We start from the raw sequence: 18839 nt of genomic DNA on the forward strand, positions 1-18839 counted from the left end.
GAGTGTCAAAGGCTTCGGACCAGACTTTATAACATCATAACATCATCGACTGACAACTACTCTTCACTTGACTATGAAGATGACTACCACACAGGTAGTCGAAACGTCAGTCACCAACAACAGTTCTTTTCAGAACTACACTCACCCGGACGATCACACTACACGAACTATATATATATTTATGTATACATATAGTTTTACTCAGTTATTATTATTTGTATTATTTGTATTGTAATATGCTTTTGATTAATTATATAGAAAAGGCGCACTATAAGTTATAAATGTTGTTGTTGTTATTGTTGAAGCGCCAAATCCGAAGGAGGAGTTATCCTGAGGAAGTAGGATTTATTAGAAGGGAAGGGAAGAAATTATTGCTTTGTCTTGTAATATTTTCACTAAACCTTTATCGTGTATAACTTCTAAAATGCTGCTGTGTAATTAAAGTGAAGGAAGTTGTGCTCTAACAACAGAATCTTTAAGACACCTGACCTTCCGATAAGCAACAATTTGGGTATTTTTGAGATCCTGGTTAGCAAGGTTCAAAGTACCAACGAACGGCAAAATCTTTTTAGATGATTTCGGTTCGTTTTTCAAAGCCGTGTTGCGTGATGAGAATTGTGCATCGGTAAAGATCTTTTCGACGAGGTCCTGAGGGTAGCCTCGTTCTATAAAGCAACTTAAAAATTCTTTATTCTTTAACTCAAAAGATTCTTTAACCGAGTTTGTTCTCAGTATGCCTCACATTTTACAAAACCCTTTTTAACACTGAAAAGGTGGCCTGAAGAGAAGTACGTAAATTGGAACGCTCTATCAGCTTGTAATATGTTTAAACATCAAGGATTTTACTATCGATAAATCTAGGTCCATTAAAAACTTCAGTACCGAGAAAAACAATTTTTCTGATGAAAATATATGCAAAAGTGGCTTGGAACGAGTTAGCAAAATCAATGAAGTTGTTGCTTTCGGTTTCGGGAATGGTCCACACAAATGTCATCAATGTATCTTTTCCAAAGAAATGGTTTATGTGGCTTGCAGTTAGTTAGTAGCTATTTCTCAATATGAGCCATGAATATATAACTGAAACAGCTACCGCCATTTTTGTTTCCATAGCTATTGCAAGTGTTTGTATATAGTGTTTATTGCTGATTTGAAAAAGTCTTCCTTAAGAATCAGTCTCCCAAAATTGTCGTCGGGACTAGAGATTTTGACTAACAATGCTCTTCATATAATATTGAGAGACGACTTTGATTCTGTCTTCCCGGGGAATGTTAGTGTAGAGGGAACAAACGTCGAAAGTAGCTAAAACCGCTTCTTCTGGAAATGGGGTGTTTTCGATGAAGACTATAAAGTGATTAGTATCGTTAATGTAAGACTCTTGTTTTTGAACGATCGGTTGTAAGAGCGAGTCAGCAAAACTTATTGCCACATATGGGTCATGTCGTCAATGCATTCTTTAGTAAACAAAGTGCTGACAATCGTTTTGACTCTTGTGACTGTTTCGGATGCTATTGACTGTGTTAGGAGATTATGGATTGTTTTTTTTTAGTATCCATTATAACAGTTGTGGTTCATTTGTCGGCTTTGTTAAGATTTATCTTGCTGCTGGCGCTGAGAGTTTTAAATGCTTGTCTTTGCTTTGCTGTTAGATTGGAAAAGGTTGTAGAGGCAATCTCTAGCTTCGTGCGTTCCGTATGATTTTCTAAAACAACCGACGGTTGCGGTGCTGGTTGCCATTTAGATTTGACGTGGAACGGATAAGCATCGCTTTTTGAGTTAGCAAATACGTATCACAGGCGCATAGAGCGAGTTAAGTCTCTAAAATCTTGAAGGAGTCTTTTACATGAAACCGGTACAGGGCGAGTTGAAATGAATTTTGGTCCTTTTGCTAGCAAAGTTATTTCGTGATCAGTAAGGTTTTCATCAGGTAAATTCTTTATGAATTTTTCATTGTTTGTTCTCATTTTAATTGTGTACTGAGTTTTATAAGTTTTGTGTTAAAGTGCTCGTTTCTTACTCTGTGTTGGAGACCGTGTAGGCTTAACGCGTGAAGAGTCAGTAAACAGACATTTGGATAAATTACAACTCTTTCTTTTTAGTTTCATTCTTGGAAAATACATTAAAGAAAGTTGTAAGTTCGTTGATCTTGACCTACAAAAGTGCGAGCTCGTCTGCTTTGTTTTGTTTCTTAATGGCAGCTGGTTTAGGCCTGTAGGCTCTAAAGGAAGATCTGTTGGTGGCTGACTAGATTCTTTTTACTTGGATTTGTCAGAAAACATGGTGGCTATGATGGACGATGGAATTTCGTCCTCCGAGTCATAGCTGTTTCTCTGCAGAGCGGAGTAATTGGCGAGATTGGCGGCGTTTGGCTGTCTCTCCTTTCAGTACGTATGGAAATGACTTTACTGACGTGAATAATGGCCATGGAGTTCATAAAAGAACTGTTATAGATAGCAAAACCTGTTTATTTTGTACGTGCTCGAGTGGTTACGAGCAAGCTAGCGAAGAGGTAGGAGAGGGGAGGGGGAGGTGGAGCCTCTGACGTAGAGCGGCCTCGTTAAGGAAGAGCATCAATAGCTTTCTGACGTTATTAGAAACTTGCTCAGTGTTAAGTTCACCGTCCCTACAAAACGCTAACCATACCACCTGAATTTAATTTAAAAAAATAATAATTTCCGTTTAATCCGCCCGCCATAACCATTACGCTTCTTCGTCGAGCGGCACTAACAGAGCTGACTCGAGATATTAATTTGTGAAGCCAAACATTAAATGTCCAATCTGTCAACCAATCTAAATTCGGATACAGCACGGCATCTTCCTCTTAAAAGGTTAAAACCGGCGGTGCATACTACATAAGCTGGGTTCTCAAATGAGAAGTTTAACCTCGTATAATATCTCCCGATCCAGCTCTCTACATGTAATTCGTCTGGAACTTAACCTAACATAGCTGGATAACTCAAACGAGGATGACCAGGAGCCCATTGCATGGGCCCCTGGGATGACTCATTCTTACAATGATTGGTTCAGTGTAATGGCGGACACTTAAAACGAAAAATAGTTGCTTTATGAAAATAAAAGAAGAAAACCGTCTTATTTTAGCCGTACTCAGAGGGGTGTAATTTCACCAAAAATTAAATCAGAATCAAGTGAAAGGGAAGATACATTTTCCTCTTTTTTCTTACCTCAAGAAACTTCAACTAACGTTCCTGTCCTAAAGCTTCCTTAAATGCACAATAGCCTGACCGAAGCTTACCCTCCCACCTCTTTCCCGACCCCAAGTCCTATTTGTCACATTTCTCGAGTGGTCTACACCCACAAACCAAGAACAGTAAACAATTTCGCCGGTAAAAAAATTTTTATTACAAATCTTTGCGGTTCTATTTATATTGAGCGTAGCTTTTCACTCTGGTGATTAAAAATACTTCTTCCTGGTAAGTCTCTTTGACCCAAAATTAAGATTTGACTTGCAACTATTTATTTTGTTTAAATATAAAAATCTACTAAAAATTAATGAAACTATATAAGCTAATAACCCTTCCCAAAAAACAGGTTTAAAGCTGGTCGGTGTCTATATAGCTCTTCAGTTATAGTTTTAAGACTTGCACCACATTCATAATCAACTATCGAAGGTAGTGTTAGTGTGGTTAGCTTACAGCTTGGATGCTGTAAAGCTTCTCATAGATAGGTAACAACGATATCATCGATATTAATACACCCCAGATTTAGTGTTGTTAGCTTACAGCTTGGATGCTGTAAAGCTTTACATAGACTGGCAATATCGGTATCAGTGTTATAACAACCCTGCAGATTTAGTGTGGTTAGCTTACAGCTTGGATGATCGAAAGCTTCACAAAGACTGACAACAACGGTATCAGTGATATAACTATCCTGCAGACTTAGTGTGGTTAGCTTACAGCTTGGATGCTGTAAAGCTTTACATAGACTGGCAACATCGGTAGTAGTGATACCACAATACTGCAGATTTAGTGTGGTTAGCTTACAGCTTGGGTGCTGTAAAGCTTTACCTAGACTGGCAACAACGGTATCACCGATAGAAATACCCCACAGATTTAGTGTGGTTAGCTTACAGCTTGGATGCTTTAAAGCTTCACATAGACTGGCAACAGTGGTATCAGTGATATCACAACACTCCAGAGTTAGTGTGGTCAACTTACAGCTTGGATGCTGTAAAGCTTCACATAGACTGGTAACACCGGTATCAGTGATACCACAATCCTGCAGAGTTAGTGTGGTCAGCTTACAGCTTGGATGCTGTAAAGCTTTGGCAAATTCGGTCTCAAGGAGACCTCCCTCGCGCCAGACTATTACTGTGGTTAACTTACAGCTTGAATGCTGTAAAGCTTTACACAGACCGGCAACAACGGCATCAGCGTCCCTAACTAGCCCCAGACTTAGAGTGGTTAACGTCCTTACTAATCTACTAAAAACATCAACAAATTCATCATATTTATCATATGCATCATGTGCATTATAACTATATATCCCGAAAAACTCCAGCTCAGACACAAGACAGTGTTCATTGTTCAGTGAATTACAGAGTCGTTGTACTCCAGACAGTGTTAGCTGTGATTCGTAAAGTTCTAACTTCTTAACTGTGACGAACTTATCAGAACATTTGAGCTGTGCCTCTCCAGCTTCCTCTTTATTTAGTTCACTGATAATGTCCAACACGAATGATACTCCAATGTAGACTTCATCTGATAAATGTCCATAAGCCATGACGCCGTATGAATTACAAAACGCTTGGAAATTATTCCTGATGAACTTTTTAGCGAATTCTTTGTTTTGATACTCAATCAGACACTCCGTTTTAAGAATGGGGCACGTAATTTTAAGATTACCAACCATTAAGGGTGAATCTAATAGTTTTTCCATCAGTTCCTCGTTTCCCTCACTCGACAAAAGACCGGCCATGAATTGGAAAACCATTTTAGAGCATCGCGCGTCTGGAACACAATTTTCCTTTACAAACCAACGAGCGGCTAGGAATTCTTGGACGGTCAGATGTGTGAAGCTAAAGTGTTTCTTGGTTGTAATCAATGCAGTCCTAAAAGGCTGACTACAGTAAAGAAGACCGCTACCTTTCAGTTTGTTGACTTCTTCTGCTTCAAAATCGCCTTCCATGTCGCTTTCATCAAAAGTTGGCTTTCTTTCAACCAGCAGTTTAGCCGCTAGTTCTGATAATTTCTCTAATGTGTTCTTGATGACAGGAGGGGGCTTGAAGTGCTCAGTAATTTCTTTCTGTCTGTATTCTGACTCGGCGCAGTGCTTAAGTTCAAAAATATCAATAAGTTTGGTATAAATGTCGGTTGTTGAGACAGGAAGGTCATCGGGATTTTCTGATTCGGTTAGGATATACTCCATCTCAAAGCACAACAGATAACAGAACATAGGAATATGAGCAAAACTGACAAGGTTCTCATTGTTCATGACATGTTTAAGTACAGCGTTCTTCATATTTTCGTTTTTCTTGAAGTATTTCTCAATGTATTCTTTGACTTGTTCTGACGAAAATCCCGCAATTTCCACGTATCGTTTAAAACGGATTCCTCCCATCTTGTCTGATTCATCAGGTCGCGAGGTAATCATGACGATAGCCCCTTTCAAGATTTTTCCTTTGATGAGTTTTGAACATAAGGCGGCCACCGGCATTTTACGTCTAGCGTCATTGGGATGCTGTTCTTCTAAGTTTCCAGCGATGTAGTTTTGCTGTGAATACTCATCATAGCCGTCGAGGATGATCATAACTTCCTTAGGATGCTTTACAATGTACTCAAATGTAGAGTAATCAATGTTACATTTGTCATCCAGAACCGAACAACAATTTAAGATTTCTCTTAAAGTCTCACAGTTATTTTCAAGCAAATTCAACTGACGGAAAGTTAGCAAATACACAAATTTTAAATTGGAGATTTCAGTGTTTTCTTGTGCTTGAAATAATTCGTTGTTGGCCCAATCGCGAATCACCTTCTGGCAAAACAGGGATTTCCCAATCCCTGCTTTTCCAACGACAAGAATAGAATTAGCACTCTCCTGATCATCAATCACGCCAAGAAATATTTCACTAGCGTGCTTGACTGGGGTACCGCTGACTTTTCCGTAGTACTCAAGCTCTTCACTTCTTGAATAATATGTCTCGTCATCGTTACTCCTGATCAGGGCTTTTCTTCCATGTTGTATGAGAAGATTAGTGAATATTTCGTCTGTCTTCGCGTTGGAAATCGTCCGAGAGGCAAGCAGTTTGGGTTGGAACTCCGTTTGGCCTATGATGGAAGTCTTTAGAGCTGAAGTGTAGGCACTTACGGCTAAAATATAAAAAAGAAACATATTTAATGAACAATATGAACACGAGGATAACAGTTTAAGTACTTTCACTCTTACTCCACAGGGTTTAACTGTTTTGAGGGCAGCTCAATTAACAGACAAGATCTTAAGACAAAGATCTTAGGCTATATTGATCTAACTCTTATTGATGAAAAAAGTATAACAAACTAAAGGCACATTAATACCACACATACACCTTGGAAGCCTGGTCTTGAATGTAAATTTCAAAGTCGAGTGTCTAACAGAGAAACAATTCCAGTATTGGATATCAGAGCCCAACTCATGGACCCTATAATAGTTAAAAATTGGTGGTGGTTTGGGGAGGAAGGCCCCCCCCCCTCCAAGAGGTCCTTGCCCTACCCCCATCAGATCCACCTGTCTGACATCCAAATTCTTGAAACAACAGGATCACATATTACTATCCAATATGAAGCATTTAACAATTACTTTTCTAGATAGAAGTCTTGGCCTATTGTGGTTTCAGAGTAAAAAAAAAAGTCTGTGTTTTCTAAACAAAAATTGACCCCCTTCTCTCGAAAAAAATCCTGGATCAACATTTGATTACAGTATCTGATTATGAGAGTTAAAATAGTGGCATATAAGTTCACTGTTTATCATTACCATTCACATGTTCACTATTATTACACTCATCAAAACATATTGGACTTACCTTGAGAGGGTAATTCATTGGCACCTAAATGAAATAATAAACAAAAGATTAATGTTGTCTCTTTAAACCAATTTACTTAAGAAATTTACTTGAAATCTGATTTATTCATCTCAAACTAATAACATGTCAGGTTCCATAAAAGGTTAAAAAAAACCATTAACATGTATGCTGGCATTTATCACTTCCCCATCCATTCCAGTAGTTTCAACATCAAAATACAATTGCACAGGCAGCATTGGATAAATCAATTTTTTTAGTTTAAAACAATTTGATTTGTCGCTTATTGGCCCAAGAACATATATCAAATCACTTCAAATCACTTTGGCAGATGTCATTTGCCTCTGAATTCTCCATAGTTTGGTGGTGTTACATAAACCAAACTAACTATAGAGTACAGGCCAGTTCACCTGGCTCATGGAGTGAATTGTTATTCATTTTCTCCCACCACTCCCATGAGTGACCAAGACAGAATTTCTCCTTACTATATCTATACAATATCATGCAGACAAGTGATGAGAATAAAGAAAAATAATAATTATGGGATTACTAGTTGATCTGATACCACATTCTCCAAACTAACATAATGAGAATCATTTGGCAGACAGTAAGGAGAATTGTCAACAAGATCTTGGGAGTTAAAGGGTTAAGAGGCCTTGTCTAAGCTACTGGAATGTATCAAAAATATGGGTGACTTAATTTCCTATTTGTGAACAATCACTAAATAAATCATCTTGATTTATAATCCATAAAAGAATATGCTGTGGGAACTTAGATCTAAGTCAGACCTATCCTTGTAAAAAGACAAGATTGAGACAGGAAGCAATACCTGCATTAAAGTGAGGCCAATCTTGGAATATGACTGGATCATTCAAAATGTTGGCCACAACAGATGCTGCCATCACACAGGCAATTTGTTTCCATTTCTTACTTGGAGACTGTGTTGCATCTGCAAAGTCTTTGATGCCCTTGACTACCACCCATTCTGTCTTAAAATCATGGGCTGCTGCATACACTCCTGAAAAAAACAAACAAAAAGCAATCATGTCTATTAACTTTATATTAAGCTTATTTTCTTAGCATCCTTAAAATACACGTAATTTTTCAATCACAAAGATTCACACTCAAGCTGTTTGTAAACACACACATTTCAGAAAGACATTAGTTGGTACTCAAACCTAATTTTTTTTCAACCAGTAATTAAAAAAAATTGTACACTGAGACTGTAAAATTATTCTTCAGGCTTCACCTTGTTTCATAAGTAACTTTCAACATTTCTCAAAAGACAAACTTTTGTCAGTAAGAGTTAACCCTTTCACACCTAAGATCTATTTAGTAATTCTCTTTAACCCTTAAACTCCCAAGATCTTATTGTCAATTCTCTTTTCTACTACACATTTCCTTGTAAATTGGTTACAAAAATTTGATGTTTGATCAAGGTAATATCTTGTACCTGATGAGTTTCAGTGTTCTCATTACCTCTTTGCTGGATAACGTATGGATATTATAGGGAGAAGTTGCATGTTCATCGCTTCTAGATATTAAAGGGTTAATGTAACTATGTCATAAAATTCCTACGTCTGCTGCTAGTTAGGAGAATTTAGTTTTGGATCAACCAATAATCTCCTAATTCACACTTTTTCCTGTTCCCATTACTTGTCTGCTTGTTATCATTGATACTGTAAGGAGAAATTCTTTCATGGTCACTCATGCATGGGTGTTTCAGGTTTAACAGGGACTGTGATACCTTTCCTCAGCTCTCAAACTATTTAACAAAACACTTTCTACATTTTTCATGTGACAAATTTAAAAAAAATCCATGACATCCTGATGGAGCACATTCAATATAGTTATCCAGAAGAAGTCTCAGTCACCTTCACCTGTGAGAAAATCTTCCTACCCCAGCCAAACATCAAATCACTTTAAATACACAATAATATAATTCCTGCAAATTTGGCATGCTATATGGTATATGCTATTTCTTGTACCAGCAGAGACAATACCAAAGCAGTTTTTTTTAAAACACTTGCTACATGTGCAAAAATTCTTGGCTTATCAATTGTGTGAATTATTATGATTCTCACCTCCACCTTCCATTTCAACTGCAATTGCTTCAGGATGTTTCCTAATCATATATCTGTTTGCTTCTAAGATACTCAGAACCACTCCATCACAGTGCACTTTGGCATTGTATTCATCAGCATTTTGTAAAGGTGCCTTCCACCCATCAGCCACGTGTTTGATCAGGTTACCAATATCTCTGCTGGGAGGAGTTTTGTGTGCAGCTGTTATCAGCTTTGCTGAAACAACCACATCTTCTAAGTTGACCTTTTTGTTGTTCAAACCACAGCAGGCACGAACAGAAAAAATAGCCTTGGGTCTCAGTAGTAAGATGGCATCTTTTGAAACAGACAAAGAACCGCCAGGAACATCAGGACCTTTGGAGCACCTCATCAATGCAATTTTCATTTTCTTTCCTTGATCATCACCCATGCACCCAAAGTACACATAGCCAGTACTGATGTGGTAACTCTTAAAGGGTTCTGTCAGGTAAGCAAAGCAACTTAAGAACTCACAGTCCTCCACTGTTAATAAAAGAATATCAACAGGAAGTTCAACATTGCTCCAAGCAAATGAGGTTTCAGGAAGATCACTCATCAATGGAAGTGTAACATTGAGCTCTGGTGGGCTTGCATTGCTACTCTGTGCTGATGTATTTTCCCCTGGCATCTTTACTGTCTCTGAAAAAGAAGAATGTTGTTTTTCATTTTTTTTTGTTTCCATTCATTTATTAGAACTTAGTAGCTGATCCAAATGAAAATCAAAAGACAGTAAAGACAAAGAAAAGAAGACCAGTTATGAATAACAATTAAGTCAATGTGCTTGACCCTGCATAAAACATTTCAAGTTCACACTAACTGATTAAACAATACAAAATTACACAGACATACTTGAAGGAAAAAATACACCTTTGCTGCCCTTTTTTCTGCAAGTATACATGGTTGTGTTATTCACTGAGTTATTCATCTTTTACTCAAATAATCAGGATTCATATCTATCATCTTCCGTACAAAATTATATCTCAGTTATGAATTATTTTAAATAATAATATTCATTCATATCATCAAGAAAAAATAATTATATAAAAAACTTTTCTCACATATACATTGTACCTATATTACAAAAATTTTGGAAGTAATTCCTTTTATTTCACGATCCACTATTTCTAACATTATCAACACAAAAGTGAAAGTGTTCAACTCAAAATCAACAAAAGTAAAGCACACAAACCTTCCTTCCCTGAATTTTCTTTATGCATCTCAATGGAACCCTCCAGGTCAACTTCCTTTCTGGCCTTTTTTACCATTTCATCTTCATGTGATTTGTCTGTGATGCAGTCTTCATCCTTCAACCACTTTCTGAAAAGCTCCTGGTAGTCCTTCTCAATATCAGCATCCATACAATCAGTTTTAAGATCATTGATAACATCCTGATAGCGGGCCCCTGCAATACGCTGAAAGGTGTCTCTGATGTCATTCCAGTAGGAAATGAAAGTTGGATCATCAACTGAACCACTGGTAACATGGCTGTAAACTCTGTCTCTGAGGATCTTGATGCAAGTGATGTCAGCTGCTGGAGTGGTGTCTGTTACCAGAGGAAGGTTATTCCAGCCAGAGGCAGGGAGAGTCAAACCAAAGATATTCCTCAGAAGAAATAGCAGTAAGGAGCTGTCAAAGTTCCCTGAGGAAACTGATGATTTGACAACAGGATACAGTTTGCGCCACTGTGAGGTACTCAGGACTCTCTTCTTTCGAAGTGTTTGCAATTTAGCATGGTTTGTGGGATTTAAGTCAGAGCTATGTGAAGGCTTTCTGGTGGACATACCCTGTCAAAGATCTCCCTTAGCACATGTGATCCAATTTCAACAAGAAGGCAACACAGCTGGGCATAGTTAGAGGTTCCTTTAGTAGAAGGGTTTGGTGGAGTGGCAGAGGCCATGTCTTCTGAAAAGAAATATAGACACAAAAATCATTATTTGAACTTCCCAGAGCCAAAATGTCATTCCACATATTTAACATTGAATTTATTATCACCTGACAAATTTATAAAACAAGTGTGATGTGTCTTCCATTTTAACCCTTCAACCCTTAAGAGAGATTGGCTTCTAATTTCTCCTCACAGTATCAGTCATGAATCAAATGTAGAGGTCACAAGAATAAAGGAATTATCACCAATTTAAGAAGTTCCTGATTGTCAAACAAATTCCTTGTCTGTTCCATAGGAAATGTAAAGAGAACAGTGTGGAGAATATGAATACCAATGTCTTAGGGTGTTAAGGGTTAAAAAGGCAGATGTGGCAGGGGGAACCCACACAATTCTGTGCATAAAACCCTCACAGTAATGTACAAATCTCAAGAAAATGTACTGTTCGTCTAAAGACTCATTAAATCTGTTTAGATTTTCCACACAAAAAACATGCTACTGTTCATTTCAATTAGAATCTTTTTATCCATTTAAGATTATTTCTAATCCAAAAAAGTCTCTTGAGTGATCAAACTTATAAAACAGCTTTCATTTGTCAAAACAACAAAAGAGATTCTTTCTGGCTCTAAGCCATATATACATGTCAACCACATATTTACCATGCAATTTGCAATACTCAATTCCAAGCAATTTTGGTTTTGTATTTACTGTTCTGTGAAGAGAAATAAATTATCATGGCCATGATGAAAACAAGTTTCCTCGTTTTTCCCCACAAGGTTTGCCTATAACATCCCTCAAAATTTCAGAAAAGTTTTGAAGCACCCTGTGAGATCAGTTACTGTTCTTGGTAGCAAAAAAAGAGTCTGTACTCAAGCCTATTGGCCCCCTGTAGAAGGAGCTTGCCTTGGTTTCCTTAGCATAAAGCTACTACAATAATAACAATTCCCCCCTGGATGGGATGCCAGTCCATCACAAGGTTCCCCCCCCACCACCAGCATTTCATCAAGCTTCCTTAACAATTCACCAGTACCCATTTATACTCCTGGGTGGAGAGAGACATGGGGAGAGTAAAGTGTCCTGCCCAAGAACAAAACACATTGACTCAGCCAGGTCTTGAACCCAGACCTCTGGTACCAGAGTCCAGTACACTGACCATAAGGTCACAGTATGTCTTCCACTGTTGTTAGTAAATGGCAATGTTCATCACTGACAAAAAATAGTATGGCGCTCTCCTAAGATCACACTCAACAAGTTGCATAAAATAAGTACAACCCTCAATTTTAAAAACTTGCCAAATTTTTGCAGATCACCAAAATTCTGCTAATCTTCAAAAGAGCCATGTCCTGCCTCAGAGACTTCCAAACTTTGGTATACCAAAGTATCTCACTTTTTTTTTTAACCATTTAGCTGTCATTGTACATAAGACATGTCTAGATAAAATTTAAGCTGGAAAAATACACTGTGGTCTGCTAGTGTAATTCGGGGCATGCAATGGCAAGACACAATACATGGTCTCAATCTCAAAACCATCACTCTACCAGATGCAGAGACCTCAACCAACAACAGTTTCAAAAGCAAGCTCTATTTGTGCAAAGTCTTTGCCTTCTATGTCTAAAAGCTGAAAGTAGCTGAATAGAAGCCTGCTGATAGTGGCTACCAACAATGTGAAAAAAATTGCCTTGTTGTTTTGCTCTGAAAGAAATGCAAGATTCCATTAAAACCTGAAAGCTGTGAAGATAATCATTTGAAAATGATCCATTCTTTCCCAGTAATTTGTGCAAGAATTTTTCTTTATCTTTCAATAGAGGGAGGTGAGTTTGTGATTGATGTATGTGTCAATCAATGAAGTTTTGGTCACAGGATACTGGTTAGTTGCGACTGCTGCCAAAAATTGGAAATTGCAAAAATTTTGCAAATTTTTCACAAGCCACATTCACATGCTCTTAATACAATTACTAATTAGATGGTTTATCCCCTTTGAAAATAAACTCAAAACAATTACTTTTTTGGGCAAGCAATGTAGCATGGTGCAATAAGAAGAAAAGTGTTACAAAGGTTTCTTTGTTGGTCTGCATGTACTCCATTTCAAGGACTGTAGGTATATTCACTGACAGCAAAGATTCAATCACTTGTCGTTTTCATAGTGTAAATAAAGAAACATCAATGTTTTGTTTCTGATTCCATGAAAGTTATCTCCTCGATAAATATTGTTTGTGACTACACAACTTTCATGCTGAAATACTCAATGTTCAAAGTTTTCAAGTTGAAGTTAGCAGAAACAAACATCATCTGTTGTGAGGCAGCTTGATTAGCTTTCGTATATAGAGAGAATCCACATTAAACTTACGCGCAAGGGAAGATCAATAACATTTCTTTCACACGATGCATATTCAGTTTAACCTCGCAGGAATTGTATAACTGTAACTGCATTATTTGTGGATCGAATCCAAACTACGTTCTGAGTTATATAAATTTTCTATCGATGCTGGCATCCAAAGTCAGTTGTTCGTTACCCGTCAAAGCCTGAAAATTTTCCGAAAATTTGTCCGATGATAAGCATGTTTTTCGTACGCGTCTTTAGTTCCAAGAGAACAACTCTAACATGTTTAAATCCAGCCTAGCGAATCCAACCAAATTAAGCAATATGGAAACAAATAACGGATTCAACCTCAAAAACTGGTGAATGTAGACATATCAACTATTACAATCCCCAATGGATTCGAAAATATGAACCTGTTTTCCAACAAACGGAAAGTGCTGACCGAAGGAAAAAGCTACGTAGTTTAACAATTTGGCACTAAAGCCACTATTTCCTCGCTAGTAGTTTCAGGAATCGAGGTGAAAAGTAAATCAATGACTCTACCTTGGCGAGAATCGTCTGCTTAACAATGTAAAGTAAGTCTCTCGAAGTAGAAATCAACCATGTAGGGCAGCCAAATCCGTGCACCTTGCATAGTGCTTCTCAAACTTCTCTGATCATCTGCCTCTATTTCAGCCATTTTGAAAGTGTTAGTTTCCGGGGCTTCTTGTTTAATCTGACTTCCGGTCATTTCTATTTCCGCTTCCTCATCTTTTAGTTTTATTGAACATCTTTTAGTTATATAAGGTCACGCATGAATGAGTCAGGAAAGCGATGTATGCTGCACAACATCGATGTATGACATCCAAAATCGATGTATTCCAGATGAAATTGATTTATTTAATTTTACATTTATGTATCCATGTTCGATATTTTGTCCGTAAAAGAACCTCATACCTAAGCGGGTCACCCCACCTATCTTGTAAACGTGATCAAAATAAAGTAAGAAATTATATGGACAGGTGACTTACCCCACCTAGGCGGGTTACCTCACCAACCAACTGTATTGCGTTGTGGAAATTGATTCAGGATACCTTTAGCTGGGGAATCTGAGATCTGCAGATATAATCTACTTCAAAAACATGGACTACATATTCATAAGTGCATTTCTCTATATGTTGCATGAGAATAATTTCTCGGCAGGGTTAGAAAGTGGTCTACTACGGTAATCCATGAATCAGTGTCTGAGATGGAATATGTTGCATTATTTCTCAGATTTCTTTGACAATCTTTTCAAATAGAATTCCAACCTGAAAATGTATCTAAACAGCTGGGCTACACAAACATGCTATTTTCATTACAGCGACATTAGTAGAAATCTATAAAAGAAACCGAACAAAACACCGAATGTATACACGAGGTTCAGGCACAAGCAAGTATTTTCTTGCGACAGCTACATGTTTCGAACATTTTATGTGTGCGAAGATTTTATTTAGCTCACACTCACGTATTTACAAAAACATTTATAGTTACCTGTAATTTGCTCTTAAATTATGCCAGTGGGATAGATTATAAATTAAAGAACAATATAAGCGACGGGCCAATTTCAGCCAAAAACACGTCGACAGAGTTGGTATCTTTATAAACAGCGATTTGTTTATTTAGCACTCGAGAAAAATAAACTCAAAAACTTTACCTAAAACGGTGGTTTGTTCCCTTAACAATAAAGGTAGGGTAATTTTTAAGTTAAAATTGATAGATTTAAATGAATCAAAACAGAAGTAGAGACCAAAAACTTCGAGTTTTGTCCCAATAGCGTGTGATTTGCAATAGGAATAGAGCAAAGAAAATAGCCGAACTCCGTGAAAATGCACGCTGTATATTTTGGTCTGGCGCGCTCGCTTTTCACGGGCCAAAAATAACGTTTTTACATGATAAACATGAAGAATTGCTCGTTGAAAAGAGCTCTTTTATTTTATGTACATTCGTATACCCCCGATGTTATGGTCGTCTGAAATATGGCAAAATTCAGCGTACAAACGGAATACAAAATATAATGTACTTTACATTATACTTTAATATAGTTGGAGAGCTATTCCAAGGGATGAAAAAAATGAATCCAAGATAATTTTTCGTTGTCTAGTACGAGCGTTGTGAAAATGCACTGAAAGCCCGATATAAATTATGCAAATTAGGTACGTTTTGGCCGATTTCGAACTTTCGTATTTTTTGCTAAAATAAAAACTCGCTGGAACTTTTGAATATTATTTTTGAAAACAATTCACCAAAAGGGTCTTTTGGAGCAAATAAAAAAAGTTGAATTTTTGCTTGTGTCGCCGGATTCTTGAAAATTATTGACTTCTCTTAAGTTCTAGGCTTCTTCATGTACTATAGTGTATACGTGCGCACAAACTGGTCTATTTCGCTGATTGAGATTGGTACACTGAAAGATGTCGGTCCTCAACAAATCACACAGAAATAAATCATGTGTAACTGTACGCCAAACCGCTCATCGAGAGGGTCAAAATGCATTTACAACTGTCCTGTTCTATTTTAGAATCGATCAATTTTTTATGAGCATTATGAGTCGGTTTACGTTATATTCGACGAAACACCCTCGAGTAACTGCCGTATTTTAAAGCAAAAATATTGATAAACGCCGCCCCCGAATAAATGCCAAATCATTACGCGACTCTTATTCGAATAATAGACTCAAAAAAGCAGACCGATGACTACTGAGGGCCTGTTTTCAAGGAGATGGGGAGCCCCAGATAGGTGAAGTAACCCGCCTAGCTGGGTAACCCCCCTGTCCATATAATCTATTATTTCATCTTGATCACGTTTACATGATAGGTGGGGCGACCCGTCTAGGCGGGCTGTCCAGTCTACTGGGTAGGGTAACCCTGTCAGCAAGGGGGCAACATTGCTATGTACGCGTCTCAAGGTCGGTTAACCCGCCCACGCGGGGCGCCGTTCATGTTACAAAAGGATCAAATAAGGAAAACAACAGCGAAACACGAGTGTGTTAAGACTTTGTTCATTTCTCGGTCTTCCCATGCAGAGCTAAAACGTTAAAACATCAATTTTTACATCCACTTAGCAATAAAACCTCGACAGCGATTTAGTCACGTTTTTACTTTTAACTCAACACTACATTCACACGTTATGCCAAAGTTAAGACGTACTGTCAGAAACGGTTAACGCATCGAGCTATTGGCCAAAATCTTAGAGGAAAATTAATTACGTTTTTTCTGCAACGTTTTTACGACACGTCCTAGTGACATCTTAAACTCCTTAATTGCAAGTGTGATAACAACCTCGAGAAACTTCATCCTGGCATCCCGGGGTTGTAAGATTGTATGTAAACGCTGGCTATTTTTAGCCCACGGTTAGGCGGGTCACCTCACCTACCTGGGGTCCCCCACATTCATGTAAACAGGCCCTAGGGCAATGAAATACAGGTTGGTGGTTGATTACTATTAGCCTGGAACTTCTTCGACTGCAAAACTGAAGATAGTATTGCTTACGTATTGCAGTCGGAAAAAAAAATCGATCAAGTAATAGTGCCAGAAGGGTCCACCAAGTATATCCAGGCACCGGACGTTTCATGGAACAAGCCGTTCAAGGCCACTTGCACTTAAAAGGAATGATTGGCTGGGTACCGTGGAAATTCACGAAGAAACAGCTGCTGAAATTTGAAATTATCCCCGAAAAGTACCATTTTGGAGTGAATTCTTGATTCTTGAGCAGAGCTACCCACAGAGGTAATAAAAAAAACTCTCTCGAGCTGCATGTTGAACCTTCCCGTGGACGACATGATTCACTGCCCCAAGGAACGACAGCCTTGTGGCAGTGCACGATTATTGCTTCTATCGCAGTTGCAAGTTTTGAGTAAGCAAGGCACAAATCCCTTTGAATGTACCGGTTCTGATTTTGAGAGAGCACATCCGTCATTATATCTTTTGGATTCGGATCATGAAGAGGACAGAGACATTGAAATTGGGTGAACTATGTTCACTTTATTTCACATTAAGTATTGCAGTAGTATTAACACGCAGATTGTGAAATTGAGGACAAGCACTAGAACGTGTTTTTGTTTTTTACAATTAAAATGGTCGGTTATCATACTATTGTTTGCAAAAAGTAAATTGAATTTTAAATAAACGCCGCCCTCGAATAAACATCGCACTTGAATCACGAAAATTTTAATAAAGGCCGCGGCGTTTAATCGAATAAACATGATAAACATGATTAGCTCTATATTTAAGAGAGCTCCTTTGTAAGAAATTTTTATAAGAGTTGTTTACAGTCTGTTGGACCAAGTTCTATCCACCAATCTTTCGATGAAAGAATTTATAATTGGTGCCAATCCTGATCTTCCTGCAGCCAGCTAATTTCCCCAAGGTCTTGAAACAGGTAGGAAATCGACAATCATCCCTTCATATCTGGGGCTCTTCTGACTCGTCATTAAGTACTAGGCCTTTGTGGAAGTAGGCATCCGCCGGCACACATTACCATTTTAGAGTTATCCACAACAACTTTGTTTACCTCGTCCCTATTGTGTCCCCACCTCCCCCCTATTGTCAATTCCCCCCCCCCCACCCCACAAACCTCCCGTTCAGGAAGCTTTCAGTGATCAAATTTCATTGAATGGCTCTGCAGCTCGCAACAGAAATAAAAAAACAATGCATATGAATGCTTTTTGTCTTGGTTTTTAATGAAAGAGAGACGCTCGAAACTTTGAAGTAATGAAAATCAAAGGGCTCTTGGAGCCAGCTCATTCAGGTTATGGCTTAGGTTTGAATTGATTTCTTGGACTTGCTGAATATAGGTGCAGATGAATTCGGTTTATGTGAACTTTCAAGACTTTTGGAATAAATTTTCTTTTATTTTTGGGCAGTTGTGTGATAAGAAAACTTGTGCATTCGTAGTGATGGGGATCGGAAAAAAGTTTGTGGGCTGGAGGTGGGATGGGCAGAGGTCATTAGGCAGACTACGCCCTCAGTTGGCTGCAATATATCTCATAACGCTGACTGCCGCAATAATTATCTATTAAATATTCCTTGCCCGTTTCTTGATATCTTTTGTTTTAAACAAAGCGGCCCTTGCATTTGATTTTTAACAAAGCGGCCACAATCGTTCCTAATATAATTTCAAGTCTTCATCTAATCTGATTTTCACATATTAATATTTGCGTAGTCACCAAACCAACGAGAGATAAAACCACCAAAAAAGTTAACAAATGGCCAGTCACGAGGGCAACGCTTGGCTTTTCCCTATAAAAATTCTCCGGTTTCTCATGAAAACCAATGACAATATAAGACACTAAGGGGAAATCAGTATGTCTACACTTCTGAACGTTGAAAATATATCAAGTCGAAAGAAAAGTTCTGGTCTTGGTTCGCATTTTTGTCAGCAAAATGAACACATATCGGTTAAAAAGATGAATTTCTCGAATATTGCGCAGGTTAAATATTCAATAGTGGCATCCATTTACATCCACATCTACTTTTAGTAAGTTGGTAAATTCTGTAAAGACATCACGCC

At 37.9% G+C, this 18839-nt stretch overlaps 1 protein-coding gene and 1 pseudogene across 2 annotated transcripts in view; both read right to left on the bottom strand.

The window, feature by feature from the left end:
• LOC131779387 (NLR family CARD domain-containing protein 3) overlaps positions 1-18839 on the bottom strand; it is a 172209-nt gene that overhangs the window by 58829 nt on the left and 94541 nt on the right. The gene's annotated exons all lie outside the window — the stretch shown is intronic.
• On the bottom strand, positions 3374-14123 carry LOC136281539 (NACHT, LRR and PYD domains-containing protein 12-like; annotated as a pseudogene).

This window comes from Pocillopora verrucosa, chromosome 6, assembly GCF_036669915.1.
Source record: "Pocillopora verrucosa isolate sample1 chromosome 6, ASM3666991v2, whole genome shotgun sequence".
NCBI lineage: Eukaryota > Metazoa > Cnidaria > Anthozoa > Scleractinia > Pocilloporidae > Pocillopora > Pocillopora verrucosa.